The sequence below is a fragment of the Chrysochloris asiatica genome, unplaced genomic scaffold, assembly GCF_000296735.1.
Source record: "Chrysochloris asiatica unplaced genomic scaffold, ChrAsi1.0 scaffold00141, whole genome shotgun sequence".
NCBI lineage: Eukaryota > Metazoa > Chordata > Mammalia > Afrosoricida > Chrysochloridae > Chrysochloris > Chrysochloris asiatica.
In genome coordinates, this window is record NW_006408659.1 from 7,152,111 (window position 1) to 7,158,790 (window position 6,680).

Genomic DNA, 6,680 nt, shown 5'->3' on the forward strand with positions numbered 1-6,680 from the left:
ATAACTTGAGGTCAACAAAATACTGAATGTTCTGTGGCACTTAAATAATTTGATAGCTAAAAACATGCTGCCAATAAATTATGAATGAAAGCTGGCCAGTCTGAGCCAAGGTGAGAGCTCTATTTTCACTAGGATTGGCTACACTATGACACCATCACTCCTGCAAACCACCTCTTAATACTGCCTGGAAAGAAGTTCAGAATAGATGACAGAATTAGGGGCTTTGAAACTGCTTGAAATATACAAACCTAGGAGGAGCTCAAGCTCCTGACCTCAGCACACGAAGGGACTCATGGCACCAGTGGTCCAGAAGTTTGAGAATCCAAGCAGATGACCAAAGTCACTGACTACTGTTGCTAACTTTGGTACGTGCACACACACATACACACACACACACACAGAGAGAGAGAGAGAGAGAGAGAGAGAGAGAGAGAGAGAGAGAGAGAGAAATACTATGCAGTAGTGAAGAATAATGCTGAATCTACAAAAACAACTCATAAAATGGAGGATGAATTAGTCAACTACAAAAGGACAAGTATTTTGAGAGACCGCTATCGTAAAAACTCAAGAAAAGGTTTTCATAAAGAAGCTATTTATACATGGGTATTTACATCTCCTGCAAACAACTATGAACGTGGTACAGTGTACAACAGGTAAAAAGATGAAAATTTACGCATCTTAAGGCAAGGAGTTGATGGGCCTGGGGGCTTAGGACCACTGTCTCAGGAGACACTATGGTCAATTGGCATAACATAATCCACAAAAACAATGTTCTATATTCTATTTTGGTGACTAGCATCTGATTTTAAGAGCTCATGAATGGGCACCTAAGGTGCCGCTATTGGTCTCTCCATGTGTAGGAGAAAGCTGATGAGAACTGAAGATGTCTGGAATTACTTAGTCCAATTAATCAGTGAAGGAACACATGAACATCAGTTTCCACAACTCTGAGACCAGAACTAGACGCTGCCTAGCTACCACTAACTGCTCTGAAAAGGATTACATTAGAAGTTCCCAGATAAGTGTGGAAGAAAATGTAGAACAAAACTAAAAATTATTTAAATAAGAAAAAAGGACCAGGCTTATTGATCAGAAAGAGATTGGAGGAACCCAAGACTAGGGCCCTAGACCACCTTCAGGTTTGGAAAGGAACTCACCATCATGGCCAAGTTTTCCGCCATCCAATAACTAGGCATATATAAAGGGGAGGGACAAGAAAATTAGTATGGTATCCTCACCAGGGAATCGTCAATCATTCAAAACCAAAAGGGCAACATTTACCTAAGGATAAAGTTGAGAAGTGATGGGAGGGAGGCTGCAATGGAAATAGGAACCACAGGGAGGAAGCAGGATAACTGTTGTTGCGTGGAGAGGGGACGCAATCATTGAGATGAAACAAAATGTATGATACCTTCACTCAATTTACAACAAAAAGTTAAAAAAAAAAAATGTTCCTCATATTAAAATTATGAAATATATTTGGAAGTCCAACAATGAAATATTCTTTTTGTCCAGAAAGAAACGTCAAGACCAAACTAACTTAATCCAGAAATGCAGCAACACCAGAGATGGATGCAGAGATGGGGACACGGAGAGAGAGAGCAGCTGAGGATTCTAGATTCATGGGAAGAGAGGGACTGAGAGCTGGCAGCCAGGAGGCAGCCTTGTAGAATGTGTCCTTTGGTGGTTTAAATTATTGTATATGCCTGAGTGGGGTGTTTTTGTTGTTGTTGTTGTTGTTGTTGTTGTTTATAAAAAAAAAAAAGAGCTAAAATGAAAAGAGAAATACTGTTAACTGATGGTACATGGACGGGATTATAATCATTGTAATGAAATAAAGTATATGATTTGTTGAATGTAAAATTGATAATCTGCCTTGTAAACTTTCACTCAATTCACAATAAAAACTTAAAAAAAAAACAAAAACTGAGAGAATGTGTATGAAAACCCTTTGTAACTTGAAAATGCTATCCTTATCAGTAGGATAAGGATTCTTTCTGCAAACATACTTAACTTACAATTGTCGTTGTTAAGTGCTGTCACGTCAGTTCCGACTCATAGTGACCCTGTATAGCATTTCCTAGAAGCAACTGGTGGGTTTCAACTGCTGACCTTGTGGTTCACAACAGTCCAGTGCTAAAATTACAGTGCCACGCCAGTATCTTCCACTTATCATACCCAAAAAAATAAAGAAATAAAAACCTCTCCAAACATCTTCAATGAACAATACTTTTCAGTTGCAGTGATGTTACGCATGGAAAAGTTACGAGTGTGGGAGAGACAGCAAGATGGACGTGGGATTCTTCCGCGGAACAAATGCAGCAACAAACAGAAGAAGCTACTGAAACAGCTGAAATTTGCAGAAAGCCTAGAAAAAAAGGTGGACATGAGCAAAGTAAATTTGGAGGTTATAAAGCCTTGGATAACAAAACGACTAAGAAAAATCCTTGGGTTTGAAGATGATGTTGTGCTTGAGTTTATATTCAACCAGCTGGAAGTAAAGAATCCAGATTCCAAAATGATGCAAATCAACCTGACTGGTTTTTTGAATGGAAAAAATTCTAGAGAATTTATGGGAAAACTATGGCCCCTATTGTTAAGTGCACAAGAAAACATCACTGGAATCCCTTCGGCATTCCTAGAACTGAAGAAAGAAGAAATAAAACAGACAAATTGAACAAGAAAAATTGGCATCTATGAAAAAGCAAGATAAAGACAAAGATAAAAGGGATAAGGAGGAAAAAGAAAGCAGCAGAGAAAAAAGGGAGCGGTCTCGAAGCCCAAGAAGAACCAAGAGTCGGAGTCCTTCACCTGCTCCAGAAAAGGAGAAAACTCCAGAGCTTCCAGAAACTTCCGTGAAAGTAAAGGAACCTTCAGTACAAGAGGCCACTTCTACTAGTGACATCCTGAAAGTTCCCAAACATAAACCTGTACTAGAGCCTAAAGAACCTTCTCCAGAAAAAAATTCTAAAAAAGAAAAGAAGACGAGACCAAAATCTCGATCTCGTTCTAAATCAAGGTCGCGGACAAATTCTCGCTCTCCTTCTCACACACGACCTAGAAGGCGTCATAGATCCCGATCAAGATCTTACTTACCTAGAAGGCGCCCCAGCCCGAGAAGGCGGCCATCTCCTCGAAGAAGGACTCCACCAAGATGGATGCCTCCAACACCAAGGCATAGAAGTAGATCTCCAGTGAGACGAAGAAGGCGCTCATCATCCTCTTTGTCTCGTTCCCAGTCTCTGCCAAAGAAGCCACCCAAGAAGACATCTAGCCCCATTCGGAAGGTTATCTCCTTCAGCAAGTCTTCAGCGACAACACCGACCATCACCTCTAGCAACTCCACCGCCCAAAACTCGTCATTCTTCAACATCCCAGCAGTCAAACCGTACATGAAAAAGTCGTGTTTCTGTCTCTCCGGGAAGAAGTTCAGTGACAAAACATAAAGTTGTAGAGAAAAGAGAGTCCCCTTCATCAGCCCCCAAGCCTAGAGAAGTAAGAGTTATCTGAATCGAAAGAAGATAAAGGTGGCAAAATGGCAGCAGCAGATTCTGTGCAGCAAAGACGCCAATACAGGCGACAAAATCTGAATCTGGCTCTTCGTCTTCTTCAGAAGATGGGCAACCCAAGAGGTCCCATGTGAAAAACGGTGAGGGAGGCAGGCGGCGGAGACATTCTCTTTCCCAGAGTGCCTCTCCATTACCACGAAAACGACTCCTTGTGGTAGGCGGAGGGGAAATCCTTACCCACCACCCACCTCTCTCCGGCTCCTCCTCCTCCGCGAAGCAGGTCTCCCACACCACCACCGGGGCGAAGGACTCCTTCTCCTCCCCCACGTCAGCGCTCACCTTCCCCAAGAAGATACTCTCCTCCATTACAGAGGAGATAGATATTCTCCCTCTCCTCCTCCTCCAAAACGAAGTGCATCCCCCTCTCCACCTCACAAACAAAGGAGCTTCCCAGTTACCATAAAGAGACGCTCATCGCTCACCTTCACTGTCGTCAAAGCATAGGAAAGGGGCTTCCCCAAGCCGATCAACCCGGGCGACCCGGTCACCACAACCAAACAAACGGCATTCGCCCTCACCACAGCCTCAAATTCCTGACCACCTCAAGTCCTCCCCCTATTCGAAGAGGAGCTTCGTCATCACCCCAACGATGGCAGTCCCGTTCTCCAAGTATTAGACCCATTAGGAGAGTCTCCAGGACTCCAGAACCTAAAAAGACAAAAAAGGCTGCCTCACCAAGCCCACAGTCTGTAAGGAGGGTCTCATCCTCTCCATCTGTCTCAGGATCGCCTGAGAGAGCTGCTGCTAAAAAACCCCAAGCACCCCCATCTCCTATCCAGTTTCAGTCACCAGCCGTACCAGTCAAAAAGGCTAAAAGTCCAACACCAAGTCTATCACCGGCAAGGAACTCGGACCAAGGAGGAGGTGGAAAGAAACAAAAGAAAAAGGATAAGAAACACAAAAAGGATAAGAAGCACAAAAAACATAAGCAGAAGGCCACTGCTGCAGCCTTTGAGGCTCCCACAACCACATCAGCACAAGAGCCTGAGGCAGAGCCAGAACCTAAGATGGAAACTGAAAGTGAAGCTGAAGACCGCCTGGATGACTTAGAAAAGCAATAAGGAAGGCTCAAAGAGTCCCCACAGTCTTAGATGGAAATGTTTGTTAGGATGTAAATTTTATTTGGTTTGTACGCAATTGAATTTCAAAATGGCTGAAAAAAAAAAAAATGTTTGCGCTTTAGACTATAACATTTGTTGTAATAATTACTAGGTTGACGTTCACCATGTAAAAAAAGGGGACATGGATTTTACATTGCAAAAGGTATCCACTGTGTATTAGTGACATTTTTGTCATTGACAGCTGACATAAATTCATTTAGAGTGAAAATTTTAAGCCAAGAAAAAAAAAATCTCTTTTTTAAAAAAGGGGACTTAAAAAAAAGAGGGGGGGGGATTTAAACATGGTTGGCATTCTCATCATTCATATTGGTTTCTTTAATAAATGCCTCTGGCTAGTTTCAGTGGCTTTTTTTTTTTTTAACTTTCTCAGTTGGGTCTTCAATAGCACCCATTTAAGTTATGCTTCCAACTTTATATTGTTTGCCCAAAAATAGACCACGGTTAAATTACCACAGAAGTATAAATGAACATTTTCATGCCACCATCTTTCTTTCCTGTTGCCTGCGGAGTCTCTGCTGAAGTGAATCAGGACTGGCGTTCTTGGATGGGCCTGAGGATGAGAGCATGCTGTTTGCCAGGATACTGGCCTTAATGTTGATGCCCAACAAATGGATTTGGGACACTGGAATTCCATTCTGCTCTACTTTGTTGGGGTGTTTTTGTTTTTTTGTTTGTCCTCTCTTTTTTAAAAGCAATTAACTAGTCCCAGGAAGGATCCTTCAAGTTATATAAAATTTTGTTTTTTGAAATGTCATGATTCATTCTTAATTTTGTCTTGTTCTTCCAACTGGCATACAGTTTTCAGAGCTCTTGTGTTTGGAAGGCTAGAAGGGCCCAGACTTTGAAATAGTGTCTTGTTTTCACTGTTTCTGTTTTTTGTTTTGTTTTGTTTTTCATTTTTTTTGTTTTTTAAACTAAAGCTATATAAAGCTTGTAGATTAAACAATAAATTTCTAAATTAAAAAAAAAAAAAGTGACAAGTGTGGAGTAGATTGATGACCTTACATAAACTTCTGAACCTTTAAGTTTGTTTTCTCATTCTGTAAAATAAGGACATACCCCCACTTCTAGAGTATTTATGAAGACAGAAGTCAGAATGCAGTAGAGCTACGGGATATAGGTTAACCATCAACACTGTTAACAACAACGACCACTCAGTATATCTTTTTCTCTCCATGCACTACAGAAAACATACCAGAAAAATGTTGTCTGTGAACCAATATGAAGTTAGTGTTTTAGATCCTTCTCTCAAGCCTCTTGGTTCCTTGTTCCTATAAGCCATACACCTTATATTTTATCAAGACAGATGAAAAGAAATCAGCCCCAAAGAAAATGACTCCTTTCTGAAAAGTGAAACCTTCAGAATGTCATCTTCAACCAGTGTCATCCGATTGGTGAGAGCCATCATCACATGTGTGTATAAAGAGAAAATGTCCTGGTGTGTCAATAACCTTAGCAACAAGGAAACAAAGTTTATTTCCAGCTCTTTTATTCCTTTAATAGCTTAACAACAACAACAACAAAAAGTTACCCCAAAGTTTAAAAAATCTTTGAAAAATATACAGTTTCATATTATTTACATATCACACAAATATGAGTTCCAAATACCATACAAATGTTGCTATGCTAGAAACACAGAAGGGAGGCATGACACAACTCACTGCCTCCTGGATGGCAGAGAGTAACAGACGTGTACTCACCTCCTCACCTCCTGACCACCTTTGTTACTGTTGGCCTGATATAAACTAATAAGCACCTGAGAAACTGGAAGTCTTTATTGAGCATGAACTTCAGTACCGCAACGAGAGGGCTTCCAAACATTCATGGCACAATGGAATTAAAAGACAATGAAATTTTTCCAAGAACTTTTGAAGTCCCTGGTATTTTGTTTGATCTTATTATTTTCCACAATGAAATGCATTTTTAATCTCTCTACAGCTTTATTTCATCCACAGCTAGGCTATACTTATTCTGTCAGTATCCTAAATGA

At 40.8% G+C, this 6,680-nt stretch overlaps 1 pseudogene; it reads left to right on the forward strand.

Annotated features, from left to right (window-relative positions):
* Positions 1–2,288: 2,288 nt before the first annotated feature.
* On the forward strand, positions 2,289–4,630 carry LOC102825020 (annotated as a pseudogene).
* Positions 4,631–6,680: the final 2,050 nt, after the last annotated feature.